This window comes from Equus quagga, chromosome 11 (assembly GCF_021613505.1).
Source record: "Equus quagga isolate Etosha38 chromosome 11, UCLA_HA_Equagga_1.0, whole genome shotgun sequence".
In the NCBI taxonomy this organism is placed as follows: Eukaryota; Metazoa; Chordata; class Mammalia; order Perissodactyla; family Equidae; genus Equus; species Equus quagga.
The window spans coordinates 41,174,527-41,193,795 of NC_060277.1; the positions used below are offsets into that span (position 1 = coordinate 41,174,527).

The 19,269-nt window shown below is 42.2% G+C and overlaps 1 protein-coding gene across 4 annotated transcripts in view; it reads left to right on the plus strand.

Annotated features, from left to right (window-relative positions):
- Positions 1-19,269, plus strand: part of BACH2 (BTB domain and CNC homolog 2) — a 334,588-nt gene that overhangs the window by 52,458 nt on the left and 262,861 nt on the right. Inside the window, exon 1 of one of the 4 annotated variants that reach the window (XM_046676519.1) lies at positions 14,220-14,307. The exons of 2 other annotated variants lie outside the window; for them this stretch is intronic. The gene's annotated coding sequence lies outside the window, so the exon portion shown is untranslated. Of the gene's footprint in view, positions 1-14,219; positions 14,308-19,269 lie in introns of those variants that run through there. One more of the 4 variants, XM_046676522.1, reaches the window with a different exon arrangement.

Sequence of the window (19,269 nt, forward strand, 5' to 3'; positions counted from 1 at the left end):
GAGTAATTGAATTCTTTCTAATTGTCCTTAAGGGATTTTCCATCAAGCTGGGTTATCTAGAAGAATGATTCTTTTTCTTATTGAAGCGTGTTTCTTTCTAGATCAGTGACTTTCACACAGTTTTTAATAGCATTCAGAACAGCTCTCCCTTCGCAATCATAATAGCTAACATTTATTGAATGTTTACTGTATGTCAGGCACTTTTCTAAATGCTTTCCTACATTGACTCAATCCTCACAACCCTATGATGTAGTTACTATTATTAGCGCCATTTTTTCGGACTAGGAAACTGAGAACAAAGCTGTTACGCAATTTACCTAGAAGTACCTTGTGTGGGGAGCTGGGATTTGAACCTGTGTAGTCAGACTCCAGCACCTACGCTGACCTACCTTTCTAGGAACACAATCAGCATTTTTTGTGTTTGCTTTACATTGCTTCATTTAATTTTCATAGCAACTCTTGCAAATGAGTTGTCTGCTGTAACTGAGCTGTCTTGGTGTTGTGTGACTGGCTGTGATGATGGGCGCCCCAGTGGTTGGAGAGGGGCAGCTCTTCACATAGGAAGGGGAGCCAGTGATGGACAAACAAAAATTACAGGAGGAAGCGGAAGTTTAGAGAAGTTAAGTAACTTGCCCAGGGTCACTCAGCTAGTGAAAGGCACAGGTGGAATTGGGAACTAGGCTGTCTGCCTCCAAAACCATTCCTTGTCCGCTCTGATTTGTAAGAACCCTGTGTGGACGGCACATCCTTTTTCTACCACTCCTTCAGCAGGTTATGGTATCGTTGACCAAGATATCTTTTTCTTTGCTTCGTTGTGGTTCTAAGGACACCCTGTGGTAACCTTCCATGAACCTGGCCGTATCCCAGATGTAGTGTGCATGACTTTATTTAATCCTAAACTATCTTTCAGGATAGTTATGTAGACAGTTAAGTTCATCTAATAATTTTACTACTTTCCACTTGAGAGGGTAAACTTTTTCTGCCCAGGCCCCAAATTCTAGAGAAATCTTTACTGAAGCCCTGTGACCCGACCAGAGCTTTTTCAGGCTAAGGTTTATGCAAAACATTGGCCTTCATGGAAAATTTGGTTCTCGCTCACTTGGGTCTCAGTTCATGGAAATGTTCGTCAACTCAAGCAGCAAGTCACAGACATACGTACCGGCAGAGAAGGTGAGCTTGTGCTCTCCCTGTCACCACACAACCCTACTGTATAGATTCTGAGTGGGGAGAATGCCCTTTGGAAGATGGCCTATACTTTGCACTTCTGAATCTGTTTATGAGGAAATGACAGTATTTTTCAGCATTTGCACCACCACTGACTGAAGCTCTGATCCTTGATGTGTTTACTTTTTACGTGTGCTCATCTCTACATCAAAAACAGAGGAAGCCACAGGAAATTGCTGCCTGTATTTCCAGGAAACGTAACTACCTCACCGGCTCCCCAGTCCACACAGCCTAGAAGACGCTGGTGTGGGCTTGGCATCGATGATGCAGGTGGTGATAAGGAGCCAGGGAGTGTTCTCATCCTGCCACTCTGCCAGCAAAAGCCCGAAGAAGACGGGCTCTTCAGACTAACAGGAAAACGAAATCTGAGTCTTTAAACACTGCGTCTCTGACCATGTCAATGCTATGCGTGAAGTGGGGTATGTATAATTCCAAACCGAAGAGCTGGCTGGCCTCACGCTTTCTGCTCAGGTGAGGTGCCTCTGCCTGGTCCATAGGGCTGTGACTGACATTCTCTCTGATCACACATAAATGAGATGATCCTGGGAGAGTTCTCACATTAGCCTGTTGATGGCCTTGGGAGATATAAACACCATGAGGTTACACTGACCACCGACTATTCTTTAGAGAATGATTATAATAATGATAATGATAATAATAAATATTTATTGAGTGTTGACAATAATGCCAGACATTTTGCTTAGGATCCTATGTTTATTATTTAATTTAATCACTGCATAAACCCCAAGAGAGACTTTATTATCCCAATTTTGATAAGGCACCTGAGACTCAGAGAAGGTTTAATATCTTGTCCAGGGTCACACAGTCAGTAAAGGATGCAAAATTCAAACCCACATCTATGTAATACCAAGCCACCACTATAAGTAGCCAAGTAAATTTTACTCCAGGTAGAGCAGGGCTGGCAGCCTGTGTGCACAGGCAGATGGAAGCAGACAAGATCCATCCAAACAGGCTGAAGACTTGTACCTGGGGCAGGCTTGGTGTAGCTCTGTTGTAGCAACACTCACATGGAAGAAAGGATTGGGTGGTAGTACAATAAATACTTTGCCACAGGAAATCTGTGTGTCTTCTGGGTGCTGGCCGACATCATGAATGCAAGCCTCCAAACGCTCAAGGGTGGCTTCTCTCTTCATCATGGTCCCAGCTTCCTAGCATAGCTCTCTTCTCTCTTTCAGCTTATAATTCAAATTATGATTAAAACAGGTATGAGAAATTGATGTTGTTTTAGCTTGTCCATGAACTAAAACCAATTTTCATCTAAGCATGAAATCTCCCATCTCACGGATCAAAGAGATGCTCTGGAAGAGAAGCACCCATAAATATTTGAGGCTTTTGGAAGGCTATCTTTTTAATGATACCCCACATTGTTGCGAAAGGATATAATTTGTCTCCAAAGAGACACCCTATTAAAGCCGATAACAAAAAGTAAGAAAATGAGGCTAGGAATTAATAAAAGATACCAGGAAGACCATCTATGGACTTGCTGGAGTCAAACCATAAATGTGGTTTTGAACTTTGTGGCAGCTATTGTAAAGACAGAAAGAGAGTTTAGTGGAAATTAATTTTCAAAACCCAAAAGGAGAATAGTTCTCTTAGAATTTTAGCAGAAAAATAGTTTTCAGCTCTGTACAGGTATTGGTTAGTGTTGCTTTAAAGCCGTGGGCTTGCAGCCCTGCCGTTGTGTACCTCTCTACAGTCTGCTTATTTTTAGGATTAAAAAAACCCGCATAGTGTGATTTATCATATGGCTACTTCTGGATTATTTCAGGACTGATAATCTGATTTGTGTATTATCCATGTCTTCATTTCTTTTTCCTTCTGGGCCTGTTGTTCGTCTCCTGGACATTTCTTTTCTCTTTAGCATTTCTGCTAAATGATAAGCAGGGAGAATAAAAATAAACACACAACTTTGCCGTCAATTTTACTATTTATAGAGGTGATTTTAGTGCTTTTTTAGCTAATGGGAATTTCAAGAGCGTTCTCTTGGCGTCAACCAACTCATAGAGCTCCTGACTGTCTTAGAGTTCAGCCTGGCTCTGTGTGTGCTTAGTGAAGCCACCTGGGCCACAGGTGAAGGCAGGCAGGGAGAGAGACCTGCAGAGGTAAGTTTGGCCCCATTATACCCGAGAAAAAGGCCACTCCTGGTGAACTGACACAGAGTGTGAAAAGGGCAGAAACTTGTATTCGTTAGCTGGAGCTGCCATAGCAAAATAGCATAGATAGGCTGTCTTAAACAACAGAAATGTACTGTATCACAGTTCTGGAGGCTGGAAGTCAAGATCAAGATTTCAACATGGTTGGTTTCTTCTGAGTTCTCTCTTTTTGGCTCGTAGATTTCCAGAGTTCACGTGATCTTCCCTCTGTGTCTGTGTCCTGATCTCTTATAAGAACACCCATCATACTGGGTTAGGGCCCACACTAGTGACCTCCTTTAACCGTTACCTCTTTGTTTTTTTGGTTTTTGTTTTAACCTGTACCTCTTTAAAGGCTCTGTCTCCAAATTCAGTCAGGTGCTGGGGGTTAGAATTTTAACACATGAATTTTGGGAGACAAATTCAGCCCATAACAAAACTGATTAAAACAAGATGTTTGGATTACCTGGAATTCAGTAATACATATTTCTCTCTTCTCCAGTTATAAAGAATTGAAAGTCTTGCAAGGCACCCTTGTTGTATATTTATGCCCTCAAAAGGCTTGGATCACAGTCAGGGTGTGTGTCTGTGTGTATTTTCTCTTTTGGATCAAATATACTGTGTCTATTGAAAGTTTGAAGATCAGTGCATTTCCTCCTGTTGAGAAAATAATAATGCCTAGCTTTCACTAGAGTTCTTTTCATCTCCAAGGCTCTCTTAAATATTGACTAATTAAAAATGGAGGAAGTCTGGCTAAATAGCCTCTCTTTGAGGACCAGCCCAATGGACTTAGAATACACAGTGATTTGCTGTGTCTTTGAAAACAGAAGCAACTAGAAATCTTTTATGATTTGCTATAATAGCGAGTGGCATCTTTTATTATGTTTGGCAGCTGACATATCAAATTGCATTTTAGTTGGTTGTTATACATGAAATAGTAAGATATGAGTAGGCTAAAAATGAGAATTTACAGCCCTGGGACATGGGATATCTGACATCTAGTGGTTGCCATGACAACTCATCAGGCTGTTGCTTTGTAATCTTTTGGATTAGGTTCTAGCCCAGGGTCACTGTCTTGGAATTGGAGGGGGATTGGTAACAGGATGTGAATGTTGTACCTTTACTAAATGGTGTTTGAATTTGCAGTTTGGTCATATTGCTAAAGTCAAGTACAAATGACATTGAGGGAATATTTAAATTTTTCAGAACCTGGACAAGGTCTCATTTGTCAGAGAGAATATTCAGATAGCATGGGCTGAGACTCAGCAGCTGAAAGACAGGATTTCCTGTCTTCGGTCAGTGGATTAAAAAATATGCAAGTATCCTTTAATATATGTACATCCCTGAACATTTAAGTGAAAATTTGGGAAATTAAACCCTTTTTATAATTGTTTTAGGTTATAAAAGTGGAATTGAACATTCCCAAGTAAACAGTTTGGCTGCAAAGCAAACCACAGCTGCTTTCTAGTGTTTTGTATCCTCCATCTCAGCTGGAAATGGCCTGTGGGGTGTGGAATTTGGACCAGGGAAGGGAATTGGGCAGAGTGAGGAAGGACGTGGTTGGAAACAGGGTACCACATTCCTCACCTCACGTTAGCCTTGGCCCCAAGTACCATGTCTTCCATAGGATACTGTGCCTCTCAGAAGTGTTCCTCACTGGGGATGACCAATAGAAGCAACCTAGAAACTAAAGAGCTCTGTTCTGAAGTCTGATGCCAGTTCTGCCACTAACAGTGTGATCTTGGGAGAAAACATTTCAGCTCTGGGTTCCCCTGGGAAATGAGGGGGTCGGGTTTCCTCTAGCTGTCAGGTTCTGCTGTTTATCGTCATGTGGGGCAGGGCCGGGTCCACATGTCTCTTCTTTGCCATTAATCCCACATTTCCATGGTTACTTTGCAGTAGAACTACCCCTCCATGGTCAGTGGGACCCGGTCGCCTAATAACTAGGAGAGAGCAAAAGAATTCCTCCCCATCCCCATAATTTTTAGGTCTTATGATTATGGTTTTCTGAAACAAAGGCTGCTGGGCAATGAAATTCCAGACAGAAGACAGCCAGTTCCAGTAAGTTTTCCTACTACCACTGTCATCAGTATCAGCTTAACTAATATCTACTGAGCATTTCTATATGGAGACAGTGCTAAGCACTTTATATACGTCATGCCCTTTAATCCTTACAACAGATACACACACATATATGAATGTATGTGATAGGTATAAAATTGAGCATTTGCTGTGTATCAGGTGTTATGCCGAATCCTCACTGTAATCCAATAAGGTAGATAACTGGATTGTCAGTTAAGCCTCCCAACAAAGGAGGTGTTATCCATTAGCTCCATTTTTACAAATAAGGAAACTGAGCCATAGCTAGTAACTAGTAGAACAGGGATTGGAACCCAAGTGGTATGGCCTCAAAGCCCTTTCTCAGAATCTCTCTGCTGGTGGTTCTCCACACTCATATGGCGTAACAGTCACCTGGGGAGCTTTTAAAATATATGAATCCCAGGGCCGCATTGCAGACTAGTCAGAATCTCTGGGGTTGCAGCCTGCACCTGAGTGTGCCAATAAGTAGCCAGTGTTGGGAACCACTGTTCCAGATGGAACACTAGGATTATGTGGTTCGGTCATTGCCTGTGGCCCCTAGCCAGCAGATGACTGACCTGGGCCTTGTATCCAGGCTGCTTCCTGTAAAGCTGAGTAACTTGACAGTACAATGGGTTACATTCCAGTTATTATTGTTGTTATCAGGGCTTGTACCTACCATCGTGCCTAGTTTCCCTTTCCTAATCTAAATCCCAAAACCACAAGTTCATTTAGAGCCTTTTAAAGACTGTGCAACAGATCACATTATGATGATCAAAGGAGAGACTTTTTATTCCCACTTCAGAGTGTCACAGTTAACTTTGACTCATCACTGTTACCATCTTTAATATAAGTTATTGTGCTCTTTCCTCATTGAGCGAAAACTTCCACCAGCAGAGTCTAAGACAGTGGTTCCAAAACCTTGATGCACATTGGAATCACCTGGGGATCTTTAGAAACTATGGATGCCTGACTTGGAATTCTACCTCAATGTCAAATGATGATTTCTCCCCAAAGGTTGTTCTTAGGCTTAGGCTCTTGGTGATGCTGGAGTGATACTATACGGCCTCTTTGGACTCTCCTATTTTCACTATGTGATGTGTTTCTTTTTAAATTGTTTTACCTTTTAAAACATTTTTATGATTTTAATACATTGCTTTTTTCTTCCAAGGGCAAAATAAACACCTCTTCCGCGTAATGCTTTCTAATAGTAAACCACTTAGAGTTCTTTTCCCAGAATGGTTGACCGTCAGGTTCACTATTGGGAGACAACAGCTGACGTGCCTGTAGTGCTTAACAGTTGATAAGATCTTACAGATAGCAATATGATGGAAAGTTGGAGATCACATAGGGAAGAATTGACTCTGGCTTTATCCTCAGGGAGTTACGAAAAGTTAGATTAACTTAATCAACTGGAAAACATAGTTGGATTATAAAAGCATATTAAAGCAGAAGGATAAATTTGTTGGCGTTTTGCAAATAAATGTACTTGATTAATCTAGAAATTCATTGTACAGCAGGTACTAGGTCTTAAACTGAGGTTTTTAAGGCAAAAGAGATGTTGTTTGGTGGGTAGGACGAGGCAGGTAATTTGCAAGTGGAACAGCTTTTGGCAGAGGCTGGGGGAGATAGAGAATGGAGGGTTGCAGGCTGCTAGGCCAGCTAGCTAGGCTCATGTGAAAGGTATAAACTGGGATGGCAGGTAATGAGGAAGGATTGTGGAGGTGGAGTTAGTTGTGTGAAATTTAATAGCAAGAATACTTTGAAAGAACTAAAAAAATATGGTATATTAGAAGGAGTTTCTGTTTTGCTTTTTGCAGTTGTTAAAGTCCAGTTGGTCTGTAATTGTGTTGGTATTATGGATCACTGAACAAGCCTGGTAGTTTGAGTTGGTTATTAGGTTTTTCTTGAAGGAAAAGCTTTTGAAATTAACTCTGCTCCTTTAGGTTTAAAAATGTCTCATTCTGATGTCTTGTCTAGGTCTTGTTGCTGTTAATCCTCAAGAAAAGAAAAGGGGCTTAGGATGCCTCTCTTTTGAAATGGAAGGGTCAGAGCAGGCAGGGGGCTGGCCCGGTGGTTTCTCTTTGTTCAAGAATTAGAACATGCGAGCCAGTGGTTCCACCCCTCATTTTGTGAGCTGTTTTCCTCTGATATTTCCTAATTTTTCCCATGACGTTTCAGCTTGTTTCTTCACAAGATCGTGAGGCCTGAAAGACCCCATTGTTTTACAGGAGTGCGAGCTGGTGCACACTTGCTGATCCGGCCGGCTGGGGTCTGAGTGTGGGTGGGACACGGCTGAGGGATAGTGCAGACTGGAGAATGTGTGGCGTGTATTCCTGACAGTAGCAAACACTTCCTGTTTGTCAGGAGTTTATAGAGTGTCTTTTTCTTCATAGAAGGTGCTGTGTTTAAAAAATATTTTTCACACACTAAAGTCTGCCCTGATTGACAGAAGTAGGGTCATTCCGTGAGGCTAAGGAAAGTTTCTTAATGGCAAATCAAATGGATGCAGGCCTTATCCAGACGTCACTTCATCTTCAGATAAATGCAAACTTTTGTTCTTGTAACACACACACACTCACACACTCCTTGATGCCCTGCCCAGGATTCATGTGAGCTCTTGGAGTGGCAGCCCAGCATAGTCTACATGGCAAATCCCAATTAGTGCTGAGTGTCCAAGATATTAATTCTAGTTGGAGGAAAAATGCAATAGCAAAGGAACCCCAGCAAAAAGCTAAATAGATTTTTTGACTAAAGGAAATTGAAGTTTAATGCTCATGAGGTTTTCTCTAAATGAAGTTAATATATTGTCTCTACGTTAACTTCTAAGGAATTGGGATCTGTATGTGATTAACAGTAATATGGCAGGAGAATGCACTACGTTTATATAGACTTCTGAAATAACATTAACATTTTCAGTCAGATTTACAAAATTCCCTGTCATTTTTAAATGTCCTCAATGGTATGAGTGACATTGGGACCAGAAGTCAGTGTTGTGCGTGGATTGCACACATCTCTTCACAACTCCGTGTTCAGTGAGTCACGTTGGCAGCTTGAAATCAGCCAGGGTGGGAGTATTTACACCATGGAAATTGGCAAACGCTACAAATCTGATCTCTTCACTGTCAGAGCCAGCTTTTCAAGATTTAGCAGCACACCACCGCCCAAAGTGGAATTTAGAAGTTAAGGACTCTTCTCCTGAGGCAGATAATGTAGTGCTTCCACTCAGTACAACAGCCAGCTTGAACTTTTAAAATATAAGTCAGGCCATGTGGCACCTCTGCCCAAAACCCTTCTGTGGCTTCCCATTTCACTTGGAGTAGGTCTCAGTGTGAAGCTGTGCATGCTCTGGGTGCCCTTGGCCCTTCTTTCCTTATCCTCACCACTCTCCTCATGGTTTCACCCCTATTTTTCGCCTCCGAGCCCAGTTTCACCCCTGTTTCTGTAGAACATTCTAGCCTGCTCTGACTCTAGGGCCTTTCCTCCAGGGCAGTGGTTCTCAAATTTTAGTGTGCGTCAGAATCACCTGGCAGCCTTGTTAAAACAGAATAATGGGGCCTCCTCTAGTGTTTTTAAGCCAGTAACAAGTTTCCAGGTGATGCTGAGGCCCTGGGACCCCACTTTGAGACCCCCTGCTCTAATTCATCTCCTCTTGGTTTACCTCTCACCTCCTTTAAGTCATTGATCCACTTTGAGCTTCTCACCCATGCTGACCATCCTGTTTAAAATTGCAGCCTTCCTTCTCTACCCCATTTCCAATTCCTCTGATGCCAGTCAGTTTTTTTCAGCGCACCTATCACCTTATAACAACCATAACTTTATGTTTCTTATTTTTTTATTGTCTGTTTCCCCCGACTAGACTGTAAATTCCGCAAACGTTGGGGATTTTATCTGTTTTCTTCACTGATGTATCCCAAATCTTAAGAGGACAGTGCCCAGCACGTAGCAGGTGATCAGTAAATATTGTTGAGTGAGTTAGTGAGTGAACAACATTGATAAATGAATAATCTGTCTCAGGTTTGGGTCCTAACCTCTTTAATTCTAATTTACTAGAGAATCTTAAAACGCCTTCTGCAGTTTTGTTTCTCAGCTTCACTTCTTTAGGATAATGAGGGATGGTATCTGTCCTTAGGCTAAAGTTTGGGAATGACTTAATGATCCTTAAATAGTAGGTGCACCAAAGTATTGCTCTTAGATTTACATTTTAACCTCAAAGGCCCTAAGCCAGTGGTCTTCAAACTGGTCTGCAGAAGTTCCCTGGAGATGCTTGAGGGGCTCTGCAAATGTTTAGCTTGCGTTTCATTTTTAATATATTTTAAGCAATGTTTATAACCATGGTAAAAAAAAAAAATGCATGCTTAAAAGTGTTATGTACCAAATTTTAACACATTGGGACCACCAGTGTGTTGAATTGGACTGTCAAGTTAACCTTGAAATTGAGGGTTTTCCAATGTTTTGGCTTATGTATTTGATTTTCTTATAAATGAGCCGTTGGTCAGGAAGTTCTATACCAGTGTTTCTCAGATTCCACCCTGATGGTAAATTGAAGAAGAGAATTCCTCCTTTTATTCAGCACACTTGATTACGTGCCAGGGAGGGATTGGGAGCCTCCAACGAGTGTGGGCTTCTGCGTGGATTAATGGCCAGTTGTACAATACATGAACACAACACACATCGCTTAGTGACCTTTATTCTGTTATAAGGTCCTGTGTACCCACTCTACTTTTGGATGCTCTTTGACTGGGTTTTAAAGACATCAAGTAGTTGGCAGATTATCATTAGTGATTAAAATTTTAAATTAAAAAAATATTAACTACTGCATTTTTACCAAAATTTTTGGTTAGTTTGAGGCATAGCATAACATTACTAAAGAACTGTTATCAGTAACTATCCCTTGCCGTTCCAATCCACTCATTTCCAGAATTTGGATATGGAAATTTCCCACACTGAGTTCCAAAAGCAAAGGAGAGTGTTAGTCATGTCAGTCTCGTTTCTGAGTTTCAGATAGTAAGTAGTAAGAGCAGCAGTTAACAAGCGATTCATCTGAAAACTTGTCTCAGTCAGTTTGGTGCCTGAGTTGGAGAGCAGCGATTCGGATAGCAAGTGGTGTCTGTGTACCTGTGAAATATCAGCATGTTTTCTCAATACACAGCAACCAAATACAAACACAGCATAAATTGTACGCTAGATCACTTTTAAAAGTCAGTTAATAAGCCTACTTCTATCTGAAAGCCCCGCACTCTGCTATCTCAAAAGTGCCACTGAATATATTATAGGAAATAGAAGTTATACTTTATGGAACATTTTGTATACCTTGCAATCCTTCTGTTAATGCACTTAACGCTTTGTTTCAATTTGTTGTTCTGGCTCCCACACCATGTTTGAGCCCCTTGAAAGGAAGGATTGTGTCTCATTCAGCTTTGCTTCCCCGATGCCTGGCGTTGCCTAGCATATGGTGGGTCCTCAGCGTGTGTTTATTAAACATTGCCTTGCACAGCGGAGGGAAGCAAGCTTGAAGAAAACTATGCAACCTTGGATTAAACACACAGTAACTTTTCACAGTAAGCACAAATTTTAGCATAAAAGAACCTTATTTTGGAACCAGTGGCCTAGTGGTTAAGTTCAGCATGCTCCACGTCAGCAATCCCAGTTCATGGGTTCGGATCCCAGGTGTGGACCTACACTACTTGTCAGCCGTTTTATGGTGGTGACGCACATAAAATAGAGGAAGATTGGCACAGATGTTAGCTCAGGGCTACTCTTCCTCAAGCAAAAAAAGAGGAAGGTTGGCAACAGATGTCTGCTCAGGGCAAATCTTCCTCAGCAGAAAAAAACAAATTATAAAAAAAACACCAAAACTTATTTGATGGTTCCATGATTCTTTCTCCTTCATCCCTCATGTACAGTCATTTAAAGTTTCCTGAATTCTTTGACTCCGACTCTTCCATGCCATCCTACTGCCATGCCAGGCCTGCCGCTCTGGTTTCAAACCTCATCCTTCTCTTCATCCCTGGCCTAAATTCTGGAAACAGCCTCATAAGCCTGTCCCAGACTCAGTCCTCCCTCTGCGACTCTGCGTTGTTGCTGTATTTGTCTCCTTGTAAAACAAAGCCCAGCGACTCCTTTGGCCTACCTTGCCTCAGGATAATGTGTAAATCTGGGCTATCCAATACAGTCTCACTAGGCACACGTGGCTATTGAGTTCTTGAAATGTGGCTAGTCCATATTAGGATGTGTTGTAGGTGTAAAATCCACACCCTCTATCAAAGACTTAGGGAAAAAATGTAAAATAGCTCATTGGTAATTTTTATATTGATTACATGTTGAAGTTACAGTATTTTAGATAGATTGAGTTAAATAACATATCGTAAAAGTTCATTTCTCCTATTTCTTTTTACTTTTTTAGGATAGCTACTAGAAAATTGAAATTACAGGTATGGTTCACCTTATGTTTCTGTTGGTTAGTGCTGGTCTAAGCTGTATCATGACATTTAAAGTTTCTTGTAGCCTGGCCTCAGCTGCCTCTTTAGCCTCGAATCCCAGCCCTTCCTGCCCACTTGTAAATTTCTCATAATCCCCCAAACTCACCAAGCTTATTTATATTATGGGGTTTTATTTTATTTTTTATATTCTGTTTCTTCTTTCTGAAATGTCCTCCCCTTTCTTTCTTAGCCATAAAAGTCCTACTCAGACTTTTAGGACCTAACTGAATTGTCCCATGCTGGTGAGGTTATGCCCTGTTTCCACAGACAGAATTAGCATCTCCTCCCTGGGTGGCAAGTTCTTGGTGCCTCCATTATCGTGCTTGTCTTGCTCTTCTGCCATTAGCTGTCCTCTTAACTAGGCTTCTCAAGGGAAAAGGCTGCAACTTATTCCTCTCGTGACCCCTGAGGGCAGTACCTGGTGCGAACTGGACATTTAATTGACATTTATTAAATTAATGTGTGCATTAATTTCATTGTTCTGCACGCACTGCTATTTTTACCTGCATCCGGCCTTGATTATCTGAACCCATTGGCCGTGGAGAAAATTGGATGCTGAGGTGGACAGCACTGGACCTTTCAGCCAGAACTCCAGTTTCACATTTTTCTGTTTAGTAAAATGACCACTTTGTTCTCCCTGGTCAACTTATACTGATTAAAAATTCTGTATTTGGATTTATGAAATCCATGGATGTCATACAGACCAAAAGTGTAAAATGGTGGTATAAATTATTGTTTTTACTCTTTTGTTTACAGGGATTCCAAATAAGATTTTGTTTGATTGAAGATTCCACTTCTAAACAAGTTTGGAAGCCACTGTTTTAATCCTAAATTTCATTTACATTTCCATTCCAAAGGTTTCATTTTGGTTTTGATGAGGAGGTTTCTAGTATCATTCGAGTTCACATAGAACAAGACTTCTCAAGTCTGGCTTCGCAATAGCTACCTCTGGGAAGCTTTCAAAATTACTGATGGCCAGGCCCACCCCCAGGGATCTTGGTATTATAGAGCTCGACGAGGAGGGCCTGGACACCAGTATTTATGAAAAGCATAAATACCTTATAATAAATTGATTCTGCTTAAGGAACTAGGTAGTTAACTATGAAAATGTTGAGGTTTTGAATTGATGATTTTTCTTTCCTTTTATTAATGATATTGTGAGTAAAGGCAATGTAGTCTTAAGTTTGTACTATGATTTTGGGATCAAAAACAGCATTTAATTGAACTCATTTTCTGAGGACAATTTCCTAAGTCTTGGGAAATTAAAAGTTACCTTTTCTGTCATTCTCTAAAACCTACATGCAGCAGAATTTTAATGTCTCTTATTGGTGGAAATAGCTAACAAAAGACCTATTTCAGATCATGGAAATGAGGACTGACAAGGGCAGTGGGTAGAAGTCCGCGCAGGTAGTGGCCTCCTTGGCATCCTTGTTAGCTTGAATAAACAGTAGTCCCCCGACAGGGCCTCCATAGCTCCGCCAGGATAAAAGCTGACATTCTGCTTAATCACTTTGTAATGATATTCTTCCTTTTGTTCTTGGTATGTGAGAAACCAATTTTTCTTTTAAAGGTTTGGGAAAGAATTAACTTTAATTTCCTAATGCGGTACGATGGGTTGGTAATGCATACGTTATTCTTGTGGGGACTCCGGGGGGGGGGGGGGGGGGGAATGACCTCGTTTCTGTTTATCAAATATCTCATCATAAATCTTTAAAAACTTATAAAGTATCTTAAATCCTGTAAAGGAAAAAATCTGGGATAAATCCTTTGGCCACGTTGTAAGAAAATCCTATGAATTCTGATAGCATGTTCCATGTCATTATACTATTAAAATGCAGATGTAAATAAAATTGGCAAATTATCAATTTGTTGAAAGTGATTGTATGCTCTTAATTCTTCTGAAGTGTCCTCTCTTTCAGTTTGGGCTCTTTTGGAAAAAAAGAAGGAAAAATACACACTTGGGATGGAATCCTTTAGGGCAGAAAAAGCAATAGAATCCGTTAGTTAACTTGGTTATTTGTAGTCGGTATGTCATCTGTGAGAGACTGATGTCATGCAGATTGAATGCGGAGGCAAACTTAGGGGGCGTGTGTGTGTGTGTGTGTGTGTGTGTGTGTGTGCGCGCGCGTGTGTGTGTTTTAAAGCCCCACTCCCAGAATATGAAGTGAGTGTGAAGGGCACCACAACAACCCCTGGATCTGTCAAGAATGTACCTATTTTTAACATACTGGATCAAGTGTCAGCACTCAATAGGAGATGAGGAAGCGGGTAGAGACCGTGCTGTATGGATTCGGCGGATGGTAAACGGCTCTCTGGCGTGTTTACTATACAGCTGTGCATGCTTAATGGCTCTGCCGCTGCCATGTCAGGTAAAGTTTTCTTTGCACGTGATGAATGGCAGAAAATTCTTTAGCAGAGGAAACCCAAGGAGGTGGGAGGAGGAAAGGGGAAGGGAAGAGCGGAGAAGAGAGAAAAAGAAACACGCCGCTCCAGAGGGAGACAGTCTGTGCTTTGCAGTTGCTTGTGTGGATAGAAACCAGATGGTACACTGGAACACCCGCTTGGCTATCCGAGGAGCCAAACATATGGTTAATGGTCGGAGAAAGAGCTTTCAGAGCCAGGGCTTTGCTGACTGCTTCATATTACAGATTGTTACAGTGTGTCATTACATTGCCAACCTAAGTGCTTAATACCCACTGCGGGCGCTGGGCATACACTTACAAGAAGGACTTTTAGCTCTTTGCTGGCCCTGAATGCAGAAGTGACATCATCGGGAGGCTTAAAATGTCTGGTGTTGGGAGGTAGGGAGAAGGGTAATTTTGTAGTGGAAACAACATTTTTTTTCTTTTTTTACAAGCCAAGCCTTCACTCCACTGAACTCTACTGTTTTTCTGAGAACCTTTTTATACAAGAGCCTCCGTGTCTCTCTCTCTCTCTCTCTCTCTCTGTCTCTCTCTCTCTCTCTCTCTTTCTCACACACACACACACACACACACACACCCACAAAGTTCTGAAACAGAAATCTAAACCACAGGCCATGTTCCCCGCCTCCCGCGACTTGACAGCCCCCTTTCACCTGGAAGCCACCTCCGGCACTCACAGGCCCGCATTTGAAGTTTCTGTTTGGGGAGCTTTGGGCAACAGCAGGCCTGTGTTATCTAAGGAACTGCTGAGCCCATTCATCTGCTTTTCACGGCCCGCTTCCTTTTATTTTTAGCCAAATCCGTCAGGCCTGACAGGCGGGTAATTCGAGCCAGAGAAAGGGCAGAGCTCCAGGTCCTTTCCACAAAGCAATTCTTTTCCTCCCTCCTGGGAGGGCTCCAGACTTGGCCTGCTTCAGGCAGATGGATTTGTTGAGTCATGTGAGATCATTTACACAAAAACACAGTGAGGCAGTGGAAATTAAAAAAAAAGGAGGGTGGGGGAAGAGGAGGGGCAGCCAGGGGGAGTGTGTGCTGCTGTGGCTGCTGGGGAGCGTAGGAATTTGCAGCGAGGCAGCTAGACTGAGGAATGCCGTAGATTCATTTGTGTATAAGGTAATGTCTAGTTTACACAGCAGGGTGGAGCCAGGCTGGAAGGGCGCCGCACACTGCTGCCTGTCTTTAAAAGAGGAACGGGGTGTGGGGAAACTTTAAAAAAAATTCTTTTTAAACAACACCCACCACACAAAGACCACACTGTTGACAGTGTTGAGTTCCAGTAGCGGTAAACTACCAACAGGACGGTTTCTAGAAAATGAGTTTGCTCTGTGATGTAAGACAAGTTTGCTTTGTCCTGACTCCAGCATGACTGAGGCAGCAGGGGAGGGCGGAGAGGAAAATTGGAACAGGACTCTTGGTTAATGGTTTCCAGAGATTATTGAGCAGGACTTGAGTGGAAGGAGGAAAGTGGGATATTGTGGAGAATTACTTCGAGGTGTACCATAATTGCGGTAGGTAAAATAAAGTCATTACTATGGCTTCCTCGCTCGAGGGGAATTGAGCAATGATTTTGAAATGCCAAGGAAGGTATCATTTTCCCTACCACAGTATTCATTTTCCTCTAGTTTTTGGAACATTAAAAAAAAGCCTAACTGTTACATCATGGTAAACAGTATTAACATTTAGTGAATCAGTTTTGTTTACTGTTTATACCACAAGCCTTTAAAACATTCCATTAAAAAGTTGACTCCTGCTCATTCATGAAATTCATTTTCTTCTCCTCCTTCAAACTTGCTTACATGCACTAACTGTACTTGGAGGGGATTTTTCCTTCTTTTGCTGGAATAAGAGAGTTCATGAGAGAGTAATGACTGGGTTATCTAAGTGTATATTCTTACATCAGATGTAATGAAAGTATGCTATGTAGAGAAAAGGGAGTATTTTGAAACAGGTACAGAAAATTAGAAATGGGAGAATTTCAAAATATGCACCATCATTATTTTCATTATGATACACTTCTGCAGTTGTGCATTTGTTTAGGGCGCTACTGTGCAGCTATTTTTTCTTTTTTAGCTTCCCTAGAATGTAGGTCAACGCCACCAACGGTTCTTCATATTTTGTTGGTATTTTAAAAGTTGAAATATTTTGCCATTTTTTTCCAGACCTGGATATACTCAGGTTACATGTACGGTTTTAGTAATCAGGGAACTTATAAATTCCTTCTGTTGGTACTTACCACTGAATTATGATATGATAGTAAGCACCAGATCACACCTTGACCTGGAATAAACAGCACTCACAGTGCTGCTGATAATAGAGTCTAATATTGAAGCTGCTCCACTGTTGTCCAGGCCAATCTAATGATCTTCCTCTGTGTAGTTAAAAGGCAGTTTTCATTTATTTTAGTTGAAGAGAGAACTGGTAAATTTTTGTGGTGGTTAATTGTGAATATTTTGACTGCATGATATCAACATTATTGTAATGTGATTAAGAGTTGTCATTATTTTAAACCTACTCACAGCCTTGAGTGTTCCCTCTGCATCAGAGTTCCTTAATCTCAGCACTGTTGACACTTTAGACCACGTAATTCTATTACAGGGGCTGTGATGGGCGTGGTAGGATGTTTAGCAGCATCCCTGGCCTCTACACACTAGATGCCAGTAGCACCCTCCCCGAGTCTTGACAGCAGTTGTGTCTCCATGCATTGCAGATGTCCCCCGGGGGGCAAAATCGCCAGCTCAGAACCACTGCTCTGTTCTTATTTTGGATTGGAAGTCCACTCTCTGCCTTAGTTACTTCTGAGATTGAATTAAAGGGTATAAAATAACGTTTTCCCTCTTGCCACTTACGCTGAAAGTGGGAACCCCAAGTTAAGTAAAGTTTTCCAAGGCTTAAGCCAAGGGTCTTTTAGGGGAAAGTTTTTCCCACCAGAAGACCTAAAGTTTTGTTACACAGAGCCGTCTCTTTCTTGGAATTCTGGCCTTAGCAGGTGGAACCCTTCAATGCTGCGTTGTAGTGACTTTCCCAGAGCTGTTCAAGAGGAAATGGCCCCACTGACTGAGTTTAGGGATGTTGACATAAGAAGAAAGGGAACTTCTCTTCAGGGACCAGAGCGGAGAGCCCAGGCCACAAGGTCAGTGGCTCTCTCCAGGTCACTGCCCTTGTATCAGCCCCAGAAAGAGGGCAAGGCAGTGACGACAGTTCTTTCTTTGGAGCAAAGTAGACATCCTCCCCATCCCGGTGGCTGTGGTCTCAGAAGCTGGAACTCTCGTTAAACAAGGAATTTGGAGTTCTCCACAGGCATAAATTTCCTCTGTTTGTTTTGTGAGGACTAGTGTCGACTGCTGTAATGAGATCAGAGGATACCCCAGGGACAAGGCCTCCAGGTCGGCTGCTGGAGCTGTTTTCTGTGGCTGTTCTCTTGGCTGCTGTTAGAGAACTCAGTGACTCTCCTGACCACAGTTGTGATGTGGTGAGGTGGTTGTGCCCTTGTTTTATTTCTTGCCATCTTTGCCTCTCTGATGCTGCCAGAACATCAGCGTGCACTCATCCAGTTCTAAATCATGGAAAAGTTCACGTAAGGCAGATTCTTTTCCCCAGAATTGGGGACAAACTTAGTTGTTTGCAGAAAGTGCAGCCTTGGGCAGGAAGGTGACTGTTTCCTTGGGGTAACTGCGTGCTTTGCTGATGCTGGCTGAGGGCACGTTTCTCAATGCCTCCATTACCCTTCCGCTCTTCCTCACTCAGTGTCTCTCTGTTTGAGACAGTGTTAGGGTATGAGTTACAACATTATTGCATATACTGCAAAGAATGTATTTCTGGCTCTAGCCTGAATTATAGCTAAAGGGCCACACAGGGGACCCTAAATATGGCAGAATTGAGTTTAGGGAACCAAAAACTAGACATTTCTGGCAGAACAGTATACTGAGCTGGTGCATTCTGACCCTCCACACCCACTTCACCACCCAGAAAAATCCTTAGGTGTGTGGGATGAAATAGGAAGTAGTTAAGTGCATAGTGAGCTTGAAAGCAGGAAAGGAAAATTCCCAGGTACCAGAAGACGTTGATGCCACTGGGCCATGGGTGATTCAGACCTGGCACTAGGCTCTAGGCGCTGTGGTATTTATACTCACACAAGAACTGTTTGCCAAAAGGGGACAAGAAGAATTCTCCTCAGAGTCTGTGTGGGGCTTTGAGTGTGTGTGTTTGGGGCACAGGGGTGGGGAGATGGAAGGTGACATTGATAGAATAGCTGTGGGGTCCGTAGTTATGCTACCTGCGTGGTATGCAGACTCCAGTTATTTTGACGTAGAACTAAATTGGCGCAAGAGCATTAAAAGCCTAGGGCTCTGGAGGAAGCAAACACTAGATCCCTTTGGGGAGGTTAACAACTCAGGATGTGGCACACCCGCACAAAGAACAAGCCACACTAAAGAGAAGCTTGTATTGGAAAGCACAGAATTTGAGCCTCGGAAAGCAGAGATTAACAGAGAATCCCTGAGACTGCTTTTGACAAGGGCCCATCATGTCAAATTGAGCTTTCTTCTGAGGATTAATGAAAGTTTCTTCCCAGAGGAACAAGGCATTACATCCACTCTGGCTTACTAAGCAGAGGAGTTGCTGTTGTAAGCTCTAGCCCCAGGAAGGCGATTGCCCCTCATTACAGCTTACTTATCCTCAAGGTATTCTTGAGAATACTTAAGTCCCTTAATTGGAAACCTTTTATTGGAGAGATAGGTGGTCCCCTTGAGCTTCTGTAAAGAGATATCTTCTTATTGATTTCCCTTGTCATTGCTTCCTTTTCAAGGTATTATTCTGAAGTATCCCACCAACTAGGCCTTCTCTTGAGTTATTTTAGCTTCTCACCAAATCACAGGAAATGTGTTTGCCTGAATTGTTCAGCAAACCCCC